The 15,338-nt window shown below is 37.1% G+C and overlaps 1 pseudogene; it reads left to right on the forward strand.

Annotated features, from left to right (window-relative positions):
- The window catches only part of LOC125148691 (importin subunit alpha-8-like), a 59,511-nt pseudogene extending 49,032 nt beyond the window's left edge, over positions 1-10,479 (forward strand).
- The last annotated feature ends 4,859 nt before the right edge of the window (positions 10,480-15,338 follow it).

The following is a 15,338-nucleotide window of genomic DNA, read 5'->3' on the forward strand; positions in this document are numbered from 1 at the left end:
TTCTTACAAAAAAAAAAGAGGAATAAATAAGTCATAACCTGAGGTGATTCCCCAAGTTTGATCAGAGCTCCACCGTTGTCCCCAAGATGTAAGTATCTTGGACAGTACTGGACAGGAGTGATAAAGTAATATCCAAGTTTTCATAACTATATGTCAAGTAACTATGATTGTTAACTAACATTTCTCTAAAAATTTCAACAAAAAAGTCATTTACTTATTCTTATATGGATGCCTTTAAGAGAGGAAAAAAGGAAATGAGGACAAAAGAAAGTGAAGAGTAAAGGTGAATCTATCACCATGGGAGGAACACTTATGGGTTTAATCTCACACACTATACAAAAATTAGTTCTAAATGAATTAAAGACTTAAATGTAAGGCTGAAACCATAGATCTATAGAAGAAAACAGGACAAAAGCTTCTTGACGTTGGTCTGGCGAGGATGAAACTGAAAAGTACAGGCAACAAAACAAAATTGATAGATGGGATGGCATCCCATTAAAAGGGGTTCTGCACACCAAGAATACAACCAGCAGGGTGAAAGGTAACCTATGGAACAGTAGGAAATCTTTGCCTGTTGTACATCTTATAAGTGTTAATATCCAAAATATATAAGGAACCTACACAGCTCAATAGCTAAAAACTAATAACACCAATTTAAAAAATGTACAAAGGACTTGAATAGACATCTCTCAAAAGATGACACACAAATGGCCATCTGGTACATGAAAAGGTGCTCAACATCACTAATCAGCAGGGAAATGCAAATCAAAACCACAATGAGCTATCATCTCACACCTGTTAAAATGACTATTATCAAAAAGTTAAAAGCTAAGTGTTGGTGCACTGTTGGTGGTAATGTAAATTGATATAGCCATTATGGAAAACCATACGGAGGTTCCCTTAAAAGTTTAAAATTGAATTACCATAAGATCCAGCCATTCCGGTTCTGGGTATATATCCAAAGACAGTGAAATTAGTATCTGGAAGAGATATATGCATCCCCATGTTTATTACAGCATTATTAACAATAGACAAAACGTGGACACAACCTAAGTATCCACTGACAGATGAATGGATGAAGGAAATGTGAGATACATCTCTCTCTCTCTCTCTCTCTCTCTATATATATATATATATATATATACATATATATATATAGAGAGAGAGATATCTATTATATATTATTATGGAATATTATTCAGCCATACAAAGAAAGACATTTTACCATTTGCAACAGCATAGTTGAAACTAGTGGATATTATGTTAAGTGAAATGAGCCAGACAAAGAAAGACACATGCTGTGTGTTATCTCACTTAAGTGTGGACTGTAAAGTAGTCAAATTCATAGTAGTAGAAAGTAAAAGGGCATTGCCAGAGGCTGGGGGAAGAGGGAAATGGGAGATGTTCATCAAAAGTTACAATATTTCAGTTATGCAGGATAAATAATTTCTAGAGATCTAAACTATGACAATATGACTCTAGTTAATCCTATATTGTATATTGTAAATGTGCTAAAATATTAATTATGTGAGATAATGAATATGTTAGTTAACTCAATTGCGACAAAGATTTCACAGTGCTGCATATATATATATATATATACACACACACACACACATACATATATATATACACATACATATATATATATATATATACACATACATATATATATATATATATACACACACATCAAATCATACATCTTAAATATACAGAATTTTTATTTGTCAACTATAACTCAACAAAGATGGAGAAAAAAACCTCAGGAGTCAGTTCTGCTTACTGGGTGAGTCTGGGTAACAGGTAAAGAAGCTTTCTATGTGAAGCCTCTAAAGTGTGTGTGTACTAGAAGTAATTGACATAGAATTATTAAGAAAAAAACTCCAAATATCACCTGGTATTAGGGTATTAAGAACAATTCCTTCAAAGAAATGTGTTCAGAACATATTTGTAGCAATTTTCGTATTTCTCAATGTCATTATTTTACTATGATTTTTTATAGTTTGCCTAATTAAAAAAATTATACATCTAATCTCTTTACCCCATCTTTCTTCCTGTCTCCATAGATTTTTCCATTGTTACAAGAAACATGCCACCTTGATGCATATTATTTGAGAAGCACATGTACCATTAAAAAATGTAAGTATAAAAGTTAGCCAACCTTGAGTTTAAGTGATTCACACTTTTTGCAATGTTTTATCCATCAGTGCAGAAGACGTTAACAGAGATGGTCTTCTAGAAAGATGTTTACTGAAGCCAAATGCAAAACAAAAAAGTGTAATTGTCTTTTGTGTCTCTCTAGGCCTGAGAAAGAAAAGTCGATTCTTATGAACAAAATAAGATGTGTGCATAACTAACTTTCTTAATTTTTCTGCAATACTTCCATTTTCCTGCTTCCTCCCATTTTCCTGTCTCATCTTGGTTGCTAGAGTGGTAAACGAGAATCCTAACCCTAGTTCCCTGTCTCTTCTCTTGGCATTTACTTCTAGCTGCTGTAGGATCTTTGATGTAGCTCTTCTCCAGTGAGTGTAAGAAATCTGCAGTAACACAGTGCTGGGCACTTGCTCTCACAGTCTTAGAAGATGCGTTCTGGTTGGTACAGAAGCAAACTCACAGGATCACAACAGAAATATTAACTTACTGTGTATTAATGTATATTTGTCATTATTTCATTAATAACAATGATGCAAATATAATTCAGTTGATTTACATGATTGTTAGGACAGGACCTGGTAAAGTCCTCAAACCTTTGTCCATTTTGGAGCCAAGCCATACATAGCCAAACCTGTTGAAGTACATGGAGACAAGGAAGCTGGGCTGCCAAAATGATATGGTTTCCAGATGCAGAGAAAAGGTCTGAGATTTGGAAGGGGGGGATGGTTCAACAAGTAGGTAGTTTTGTAGATCCATCTTCAAAAAAGATTCATGCTAAACTCTTGGATATTGCAATTCTCAAGAATCCTTATGAAAGATTCAGGGAAGAAGGAAATCATTATGTGAATCCTTATGAAAGATTCAGGAAAGAAGAAAATCATTCCATTGTGTATGTATATATATATACACATACACAATGGAATATTACTAGATGATCAAAAAGAATGAAATCTTACCCTTTGCAACAACATGGATGGAACTAGAGTGTGTTATGCTAAGTGAAATAAGTCGGACAAAGAAAGACAAATATCATATGATTTCACTCATATGTGGAATTTAAGAAACAAGACAGATGAACATAGGGGAAGGGAAGCAAAAATAAGATAAAAACAGAGAGGGAGACAAACCATAAGAGACTCTTCAGTACGGAGAACAAATTGAGGGTTGCTGGTGGGATGTTGGGTAGAGAGATGGGCTACATGGGTGATGGGCATTAAGGAGGTCACTTGTTGAAATGAGAAATGGGGGTTGTATATAAGTGAAGAATCACTAAATTCTATTCCTGAAATCATTATTGCACTATATGTTAACTAACCTGGAGTTGAATATTAAAAATTTCATTCAAAAAAAAAATATATATATGGAGAGAGAGAGAGAGAGAGAGAGAGAGAGAGAGAGAAAATCAAGTGTCCCATACATTTGTTGAGTCTAGAACTCTTTAAGTCTTTTGGAGCTTAGGTAGAACTTGTAATTATTAGCAAAAAAAAATCCACCTGGAATTTGATGTAGATTGTGTTTAAACCACAGATTAATTTATGGATAATTGGCATCTTAAGAATATTGACTCTTATGATATATGAACATAGTATATCTTTAAAAAAAGAAGAAACTCACTAGCCTACCTATGTAGTAAAAGAAAGACAAGCATAAACAATTGGGATGACGGACGGGAAGTGTCTATTCCATGAGGGCAAGGACAGTGGCTGTTTGGCTCAACATTTTATTTCACATTCCCTTGCACAGTTTCTGACCGGAGTTCCTGGATACATCTGTAATAATTGAACGTCAATAATTTGAGTAGAACTTTGTGGATCAATCCAGAGGCAAGTAGTATTGGCAAGAAAATTGGCAGAGAGCTAGTAGCATATTTAGAAGATTCAAGACCTCAAATATGAAAGATTAGACAAAAATCATTCTTATAAGACTCTCATTTTGATTTTTGCAATCTCACTGATCTTGTAATACTTAATGCCATGGAAGCAAATATATACATTAAACCTCATCTCTTTGTGTGTAGAAATAAGATCTAAACCATTAGAATTGAATTCACCAGGCCCTTCAGTGCCTTTGAACTCTGAAATGCAGAGACCACAAGCTCTCCCAGGGAATGTAGACTAGAGAAAATGTGAAAGTCTATGGTTTCGGTATGATGAAATGGCAGTCAAGATACTTATTAAAGTATAGTATAGGGGAGCTTGGGTGGCTCAGTCAGTTGGACATCCGACTCTTGATCTCAGCTCAGGTCATGATCTCGCAGTTGGTGAACTCAAGCCCTGCACTAGGCTCCATGCTGATGGTGCAGAACCTTCTTGGGATTCTGTCTCTCCTTCTCTCTGGCCCTCCCTCACTTAGGCGCTCCCCCCCCTTCTCTATCTCAATAAATAAATGTTTTTTAAACAAAATAAAGTCTAGATGTAGACTCCTATGTATGTAAATGTGCTATATGTATTTCAAACCCTGAAAAAAAAATCCCCTCCCTCTGGAAACGATACTGACAGCACCCTAGTTTAAGCAGAGACTAACTGACAAGGGGCATGTAAGCAGAGTAGATTTCTCCAATTCTTGAAAAGCAGCTGCGGTCAAGGTTGGTGCAATTTACACAACTTACACTTAAAAGGCAACCCACTGCTCACTTCTCCAGAAAGATAATTCCAAAAAGGTCACTTTGAGGGAATTAAACACTTTAAACATACCCCTTCTTAGCTCTGCAGATAATGTTGCACAAGCCTTCAGTTAGGTGTCCTTCCCATTTTTAAGTGGGTGTTACTAATATGTGTAAGGTGGGCTCTTAATGCTGCCTGAAGGTTTGGTTCACTCAGATCGTCTCAAATTGTAGTGGTAATAACAACATAATCAAAATTAAACGGCTTTAGTGTTTTCTAATGAAGCAACCATTCTCCAACTGATTTTGCTCAGTGTGTGTGTACATGTGTTTCTGTGTGTCTTTATCAATAATGCAAATCTTCCTTGAAAACCACGAATAACGCCATGAAAGTCAAATGCCTTCTCCTTCCACAACTGGTAGGAAATTTCTGCCAAAATAGTCATTGCCACGAGATGCTTCGAAAATTCTGCTGCGTTATTGTTACAGATTTGGTAGCAGCTAATCTTTTTGACATTGTATAAATTAGAGTATAATGTGGTAAATTACTGTCCCAGCAGGAGATGCACTTCTGGAAGAACAAACACTCCGAATCTTGAGGATCAGGTAATCAGAAAAGGTAGATTATTAGAGGTCAATTAGTCCATTACGTATTTATTTCCCTGATTGATGACATATATAAAACAGACATTTTGCATTTTAATTCAAGGGTTTTAAAATGTGAAGACTAAATAAAATTGCAGTGAATTGCCTCACTCCTAGATGCCCTATAATTACCCTGACATCTTAATACATTTAACTGACAACATCACAAAAATCCAACCAATATGAGAACCTTGGGGTCACTATTTCCTTTGTATAAAAATAGATATTTTATTTGCGTTTTGCTGGTATTAAAAGAGTGGCTATATTTTCTGAAGCGTTTTAAACACTTGTTAGATTTATTCGCACTTTAAGAGTAATCAAGAAGAGCTTAGGAAGTCATATTTTTATAGGATAAATAAGTCGGGAGGATGAAAAGTATAGCATAGAGTCAACAATAATGTAATGGCTTTGTCTGGTAACAGATGGTAACTACACTTACCGTGGTGAGCATTTTGTAATGTATAAAATTGTCGAAACCCTATGTTGTACACCTGAAACTAATATAATATGTCAACTATGTTTTTAAAGAAAAAAGAAAGAGAGAAACTGTAGTTCTGTAATTGGAAAGCATGTTTGCTCTGGAATTTTTGGAACCAAGTTTCCTAACTTGTTTTGCTTCTGGGTTTCTGACCAGATAAAAAATATTTTGTATCTGTGAAGGCCGTGCTCAGATTACAGGAATCTAGATTATAATTGGGTATGTTATACTGTATTGATTATTGACAGGGTGCCTCAGTGAGGTGGGCAGTTCGCTCCAATTGACGTACTAGAATCTTTGAATCCCATTCCTTGTGTAAATACATGCTTCCTTTGTACTTTATGGACTTCGGAAAACTTCTTCCAGTCGGCTTGAGTTGATTCAAAAGCAGGCTTCTTGGCAAAAGAACATCATCAAGGATCAGGATTTCAAAACAAATGGAGGGGGTAACATATGGCCAAAGGCAGGCCCCATCAGAATCCAGGAACCTGGGGATAGTGTTTCTATTGCTATGTAAGGCTGTGTATGCTATGTGTGTATGGTAAAATACTGTTAGCCTTTGGAATGTTATGCTTTTATCTGGCTTCGATGTAGTTGTTTGTTTGTTTGTTTGTTTGTTTCTCAATAATAGAACCAGGATGAGGATATTGGCTCTGATTCTTAGGGCACCATTCATTTTCTTAGAGGACTGGCCCCAGTTCATATTTTCACAGTCAAGGACCCTGATAGAGAAAGAGCCTCCTAGTGGTTTTGGAATCTAGAAGGCAAAATACTTCATGTGAACTCAGTTGATATTTCTTGAAACAGCTGTTACGGAAAAACGACACAGAAACTGATAAAAAATGCCAGTTTTTTTTTTAATGTCAGAAAAATCCCTTTGAGACAAAGCAAGATCTCCTTCCACAGCTCATTGTGAAAACTGAGTGACATTGGAAAAGGACAATTCTGACTACATAATATGTCTTTAACTTTGGGTTTGTAAATATTTTTACGGTTTGAAAGGATAAGTTAAATGTCAACAAAACAAAAGACTTCCAGTGATAAAATTGCTCTAAAAATAATTTTAAAAACTTTTAATTTCTGTTCAGCACAAAAGCCTACAGTTAATAAAGAGTGATAATAGACTAATTTCCTGTTTACTATTATAACTGCTTGCTTTGTAACCTTGGTGAGGTTTTCTTTTTTTCTTTTTACTTAACTCTTTAGTAGCTATATTTGCAAAGTTAATAAATAATACGATTAGGGCTTGTGTCATTTTTTTCAAGGTAACTGTTTAATCTTTTCTTTGAACACATACACGTGATTAAGAATGCCCCTTACGCACAATAGAGAAAAAAAATAGTTCATTCACGTGATAGCACATTCCTGAACTCTGCAGTGCTTAGGCTTAGTAATTTTTCTTCTGCACTCTTCTCCAGATTCCTCTGCCTCTGGTACCGTTGTCTTCAAGGGTAGCCTGCTTTTCCATAAAGGACAGTCCTGGTAGAGACCTTTCACAGCCACCTCGAGCCCTCCCAGCAGGGGCTCTCAGAAATTCCCATTCTTTCTTCCCAAGGTTAAATGAATGGCCTACACCAAATCTCTTGACCTAACGTCCACGTGCACGGCCCTTGCGTGAATACCACTAGGCAATAGCTTCGTAGACACTGAGTTTTATTGAAGGAAAACCACAAACCAGACAGCATAGTCCCTCTATGCATACAGAAGCAGCAATTTCAGGTTAACCTTTAGGGCTTTGCCAGTCCTGCCATGTTTTCTAGCCAGCCTCTCTCCCATTCTCCCTTTGGGTGGATTTAAAACACGTGTGCTCTTTTCAGATATTCTCCACCTCACTGCAAATCACCTCAACGGTGACTTCTCTTTCCTGTCAACAATTCTTTACATGGGAATTTTTACCTACCGGTTTCCTTTCCTTTCCTGATGCACAGGAATCCATCCCTCACTTTTCTGTGTCTATGGAGATTCCACTTTGTTGATTATCTACTTATAGTCCATTCTCTTTTGAACAAGCTTTTAACCCAACATGAAACTAAATAACTTTCTGCCATTGTTCATTCTCCTCTGGCTTTTTATCTTCACTGTCCACTTTTCTGCTGAGAAGACTTTTCTGTGCATGTTTTTTACCGTTTGGCTTTTCCCATATGCTCTGAAATATCCTTAGTATTGATCAAATGCTCAAATACCAAGTAGAGCATAAAATCATAGCTCTTCTAGAATTATGAGACACGGATGTTCTCGGAGAAAACAGGGAGGAGAGATTACTAACTGGAGTAGCTGAGCAATCATTAATATATTTGTTGCACTAAATTTAGAAAAATGTCATTGGCTGCATAATGACTGACCATACAATCTCATGTGTAAATTATGATCTTTTTGAAAATCAATACTATGTGTTAGAATTATGTATTGCTTTACTCAATGAATATAAATGCTTAATCAATATTTTATGGGAGACGAGACAATGTGTATACATAAGTGCAAGTGTAAATACTGAGTCCCCAAGTACAGCCCTTGACAGACTTCTGAGACACTCCAAAATATCACTATAAAAGTATACTTTTTTTAACTAGTATTCTTAGTTCAAAGTGAACTAGGTGATTCACCCTTAGTATACTTAGTTCAAAGAATTTTTGCTGCCATAACAATGAAAATACCTTGCATTCCCTGAGGAATATTAATAGGAATTATAAATTTTTAAAGTTTTTTAATGCATCAATAATTTCCTTCTTGCAAAATAGCCTTAAACTTTGGGAGAGTCAGGTAATACCACTAATCTATCAGTGAAAGAACTGACAACTAGGATAGTTAAATAACACTGTGGATGATATTAAATTCTACTTTCTATTCAGTCACAAATTGGAACTTGGGTTTGGGGCTTTGAATATTGCTTTCTTTCTATTTCATCAATCCCAGTGGCTTCCTGCCAGGTGGTTACTTCTTCTTATCAATACACTGAGTTTAAATGCTCCCGGAGAGAGGCATATGGGTGGTTCAGTTGGTTAAGCATCGAATTTTGGTTTCGGCTCGGTCATGATCTCGCAGTTTGTGAGTTCAAGTCATCGGGCTCCATGCTGACAATGCAGAACCTGCTTGGGATCCCCCCCCCCCTCTCTCTCTCTCTCTGTTCCTCCCCTGCTCATGCCCTCTCTCTCTCTCGCTCTCAAAATAAATAAGCTATAAAAAAATTTAAAAAAGAAGCTCCAGAAGAGAGGCCAAGAAAATTAAAATACTGGAGCAAAGATGCATCTATCAGATGGCAATAGCCAATGGCTGTTAGGCTGAAGATGGCTGAGAAAGGTGAACAGGCTCTAAAGAGATGGAACATCAACAATCTCTCCCCTGACCCAGCTTCTGAAGAGCCATCCAAGCCAGTCAGCCTCATCCCGCTTGAAGTAATCAATGGTGTGTATGCCTCAGATCCAGACTTACATTTCCAGTCCACTCAGGAAGCTAAGAAAATGCTGTCCCAGGAAAAGGAACCTCCTCTAAAACAGACTGTTGAAGGAGAGCTCTTTCCTGGGCTGGTCGAGTTCCTGAAGTCATCCCTTTAACCCTGCTCGCAGGCAGAGGTAATCTGGACTCTGACCAACATTGCTTTAAGGACTTCAGAGAAGACCTGAGCCATTGTGGAAGGACGCTATCTGTCTCATCTTTGATTGAGCTCCTGTCTTCCTTCCACAGGACTGTGTGTGAACACACAGGGTGGGATCTTGGTTACACAGCAGGAAACCACCCAGAGTTCAGAGACATCATCTCAAGCAATGCCATCCCTCATTTGCTGACCCTGGTTTCACCAACCACATCAGTCATGTTTCTGTGGAAAATTACACGGGTTTTGTCCACCCTGTGTCAAAGTAAGAACATAAACCCTTTTGAAAATGCACTAAAGCAAATGTGGCCCGTCCTCTTCCGTCTCCTTCACAACCATGACAGCAACATTCTCTTGGACACCTGCTGGTCCCTGTCCTTCCTCACCAATGGCTACAATGAGTCCTTTGGCCAAGTATTTGGTACAGGATCCTGCCCGGGTTGGTCAGCTAATGAACAGCTCAGAGCTCGATGTCTTGACCCCCTCTCTCTACACTGTGGGAACACTGTCACTAGAATGGGTCCGCAAACCCAGGTGGCCATGGCTCAGGCATGCTGAATGTGCTGCTCCAGCTTGCGATGGTGTGCCCCAAGGCCTCCATCCAGAGCAGGCAAGCCTGGGACCTCAGCTCCATCGCTGCGGGGCCCTGCTGGCACATCCAGCCTGCAACAGTCTCCTTCCCTTGGTGGCTCTGCTAAAAAATGGAGAATTTAAAGTCCCAAAAGAGGCTGCCTTCACTGTGGGGCACTGCGGACCAGTTGACCTAGCGTGCTCACTCCGGAGTATTGGAGCCACTGGACAATCTTCTCATCATCCAAGTCACCAAAACTGTTGTCATTTTCCTCGACACCATCTCTTGTCTCCACCATGTGACAGAGAAACTGTCTGAGAAGGAAAACTTGTCTTCTGACAGAACTCAGTGGGATTGATAGACTTGAAGTTTACAACTTCATGAGGAACATCATGTGTCCAGACTTCTTTAGACACTATAGAGAGCAGCTTCACTGAGAAAGAAGACAATGACATAACATTCCCAGTCCTAGGCCAGGATCATGAATTCTTAAATCGCTTACCAGCAACACAGTTACCAAAGTTCCACAACTTCTAAACCAATGAAGAAAACCTCAAGGGTAACTTTCTGAAGGAGTATCCCTCCTAGATTCTAGTGTTTCAGAGGTGTAAAGATTTTTAAACTGAATATTAATTAACATTTCCCACACTTTCACTGCCATTTAAAGAACACGTATAACTACGGGCCCCTGGGTGGCTCAGTCGGTTGAGTGTCCGACTTCGGCTGAGGTCATGATCTCACTGTCCGTGAGTTTGAGCCCTGCGTCGGGCTCTGTGCTGACAGCTCAGAGTCTGGAGCCTGCTTCCGATTATGTGTCTGCCTCTCTCTCTTTCCCTAACCCACTCGCATCCTGTCTGTGTCTCTCTCTCTCAAAAAAAAAAAAAAGCAAAGCATTAAAATTTTTTTAAATAAATAAATAAATAAAAAGAATACATATAACTATACAGTTCCATAGGTACAGGCAAGGATCACCCCAAAACCAAAAAGACCTGTACCTCCCATTGACTGAGGCGATTTCAAATATAACTACTTCAGTGACTTTCTACAGTTGCGCCAAAGTGTGAACCCGAGTTGTTCACACACACTGAAGTTGTCCAAACTGGGGAATCCCAGAAGAGAACTCATGCTCGAGTTCCCAGGAAATGAAAGAACTATTTCAAAAGTATCACCTTCAGTTTATGGGAAGAATCATAAACAAGAGACAGAACAAGATAGATATTTATATAAAAGCAGGAACAAGTAGGAAATATAAATAACCAAGGTCCAGTTCTATTACCTTTGTAAGATGAAAACATGATTTAAGGGGATAGAGCAAGACAGGCTCTACCTGGCATTTCCTCACAGGTTGAACTGAACCATTTGTCATAGCACTTTTGTTTAACAAAATTAGGTTTCACATGAATTATGAAGTTATACAATTTGCCCACCTGTTTCGTTCATGACAGGTTTTCCTCTCAAAAGTCTTAGAATACCTTTGGGATTCTACCAAGGAAAAAGCCACTGAGTATCATGTAATAATTTAAAGGCATATCATTCTTCTGTGTCCATTAGGTCACTTAACATATCTTCAACTACTCCACCAATAATTTTTGGTAGAATTAACTGTTGTTTTATATCCGATTAGTGACAGAAACCTGAAAGTGAGATTCTGGAGATTATTGAAAAAATTGAGAGAAAGATTGAAATTTATCTTATTTAACAAAAGGTTTTTTTTTACCACATAAATATTTCTCAAAATAATGGAAGCACCCATGAAATAGAAAATTTAAAACAAAATACAGATATTGTAAAGAGAGATTTAACTTAGTCTTCAGAGTATTTTCTCATACTTTCAAAGCTCAATCATTGGAATGTGTTACACTAAATATTTTAACTCTCTCCTAGACAAGTTGGGCATCCAGAGAAGACAACAAGTGAATTATCACTAATTTTAAATAATAGAGCATGAAAGTAATTTAAGAATTACCACTGATAGCATCATTTTGATGCATATATTAAAAACCGTACCCATATCTAAATATTTTATTAGATTGATTTCAATTAATTAGATATTGGGTAAAAATTAGATTGAAAATTAGAGTCATGTCAGTTTTAATAATAAAGCTCAGGGTACTTTCCCCGTGAGTTACCACATGAGGTTTGATGTTTCGAGGAGATCATTGTTAATTTTTTCTAAGCTGTTGTAACCTGTTAGACATAATATTAATCCATGAGTATGCAAACAGGCAAAATGTGTCCGTAGACTTTGACCTCTCTTTCTTGATATACTTATCAGTTTGCTAGAGAACATATAGGTGGGGACATGGTGAAGCCTGCCATTGGCCTGATTATGCAATAAAAATAGAACACAGATCTGTGCAACTGTGATGCTGACAGAAATTCCCTTAGAGACGGCCAAGTACACACACGGGGGAGATATGCTTGCACTTTAAAGTCCCCGCATACTCTCTGCTACACGCTCTTCTAAATAAGTGGGTGCCTCTCTTGGCAATGTTTCCTTAGCCACAGGAATGAAAGCAGTTTCCCTTAAGGAACTGGGAAAAAATCCAGAACTATATGTACGTGGCTGATAGTTTATTTAAAGCGTTGATATTTTGTTCATTATAGAAATTTGCATTGATTTATCTTTAAAAAAAACTGAATTAGGGGTGCCTGGCTGGCTCAATCAGTTAAGCGTCTGACTTTTGATTTTGGCTCAGGTATGATCTCATGGTTCATGGGATCAGGCCCCATGTCAGGCTTTACGCTGACAGTGCAGAGCCTGCTTGAGATTCTCTCTCTCTCTCTCTCTCTCTCTCTCCCCCTCTACCCCTCCCCTGCTCTCTCTCTCTCTGAAAATAAATAAAGAAGCATTTAAAAAATTGAATTAAAATGTCCTTTATGGTGAGTACTCAGTTTTTTGGTACCCCTAAAGTTTTGTGCCCAAGGTGACTGCATTACTTGTCTTGCTCTATTCCCGGCCCTATAGTAAATAACAATTTCCAGTATAAAAACAATTGATTTTATTTAAAAAAGAAAACAAGCTGACAGAGGAGTGCTTGATTGAGGCTGCAGGTGGTATAAATCAGTAACTGAGGAAACCTATGCTTAATGGGAATGAGCAGAGTAATCGGCACTTAATTAACATCAGTGATAAAATGAAGTCGCGAGTCTATCTTTGAGTGTCAAGAACTCAATTTTCATGAACTCCCCTGCTCTTTGTTTCTAATCCAAGTACCCTTGAATAACACTTTATGATATCTTTAATTCCCACCTACGTATTGGTTTCTTGGCCATATTCTAACATGGTATTTACCTAAATCTATGATATTGCTCAGATACAAACCATTAGTTCTCTTCAACTATCATCTTACTTATGTAACATAATATTCACTGTGCATATTATGTCCCTTATAATTCTGTTATACCTAATATACCTATTTTATGGATGAGATGTGCTCATTAAAACCGGAAGTAATGGTGATTTTTTTTTCCTGTTGATATTATTGCTTTGGCAAACTCCCTTGATTCAACTTTTAAAAAAAAAAATTTGAAGTTTTCTTACCTGGAACACCCAGATGCACGTTTGGATCGTGAATATTTCTTTTTGGTTAATATTAGATCTCTTATGAATACCTAAAGCTTCTCTTCAAGTTTCTCAATACAGAAGTCAAATAAAACTACCTTTAAATTATAAATGCATAATTTCTGATAGAAAAGCAGTACATGTTGGAATCAAGGGGGGAAAATCGCAGATCAAGTAACAGAATGATAGAAAACTCCACAGGTAAAATTTCTACCCAAACAGAACAATGTTTACTATTTCATGATATCTTACTTTATAAAAAAGACATAGTAATTTACATAATGCTGGTGAACTGATTCTTTTCCTCACACCTCATTAATATATTTCATAATATAAATTATAATTAATGATGCTTCCCTTATCATTGTATGGCAGCTATTGGCATCTTTGACCTATTAATATGTATTTAAATTTCCTCTATATCTTTTCATGGCTTGATAGCCTGTTTGTTTTTGGAACTGAATGGTATTTTATGTCTGTATGTAACACTAGTTATCCGTCACCTACTGAAGGACATCTTGGTTGCTTCCGAGTTTTGGCGACTAGGAATAAAACTGCTATAAACATCTGTGTACAGATTTTTGTGTGGATATAAGTTTACAAGTCTTTTGCATAAATACCAAGAAGTGTGATTGACGATCGTATGATAAGAGTATATTTAGTTGGCAAGAAACCACAAGCTGTCTTCCAAAGTGGCTGTACCATGTTGCATTCCCACTACCAAGAAATGACAATTCCTATTGCTCCAAATCCTTGTGAATTTGGTGTTGTTGGTTTGTGGCCATTCTAGTAGGTGTGGTGGCATCATTTTTACCTAAAACTTTTCAAAATTGTCTTAAAATTGCTTTACTGCTACATGTATCATTTTGAAACTAACCTATGTACCTTTATATTAAATTTTATCATCCAATAAAATATTTTCCCCATTTCCTCAAGCCTCCATAAAGTTTATTTTAGGGATTTTTATATCTGTTTCTAGTATGAATAAAATGTTTTGTTTTGTTTTGTTTTCCTATTGAGTTTTAAAGAATCGGGAGACTTTTCAGTTGTTTATTTATGTACTTGTTTATAACTGATTGCTAAACTCTCTCTAGTTCTAACAGTTTTATATTATTTCTCATCTTCCAGTAAACAGTTATATCATCTGATAATAACAATGATTTAACTCAGTATTTCAGCGTTATCCTGATTTATTGCATTTTCTGCATGTACACACGCCATTCGTTCTTGGAAATAACGCTTTTATCATTTTGTAGTTATTATATAGTTTTCTTAAAAGCAGTATGTAATTGCTTCCATTATTACTTTTTAAATATTCTGTTACATAGTCTGGCAAAAGCACTCAGTTTAAGTCTTTCTCTATTTCCTCCATCAAGTTCACCCCGTGTGGATGCTTTCTCTCTCTCTTACACTGGTATCTATCGTAAATTCGATGGCATTGCTATTCTGGAATTTCAGGAAGGTGTGCTATTCCTTCTTCTTTCCTACTGTCTCATTTGTTTCCTTTATAGCAAACTCTACCTCCTCTTGTGCCTCTGCTCTGCCACCCAGACTCCAACGTGGTGACTCTAAAACCAGCTTCAAGTTCCTAAATGTTGAGAATGTCCACCCTTTTTGAAGTCTAAATAATACATTTTGTCATTCACTGAGTACTGTTGCATTGACAAGAATTAAACCATTTTTGATCATAACTGTGCAGGAAAATGGGTCATAGATGAATTTTCCACATGC

Source organism: Prionailurus viverrinus, chromosome D3 (assembly GCF_022837055.1).
Source record: "Prionailurus viverrinus isolate Anna chromosome D3, UM_Priviv_1.0, whole genome shotgun sequence".
Lineage (NCBI taxonomy): Eukaryota > Metazoa > Chordata > Mammalia > Carnivora > Felidae > Prionailurus > Prionailurus viverrinus.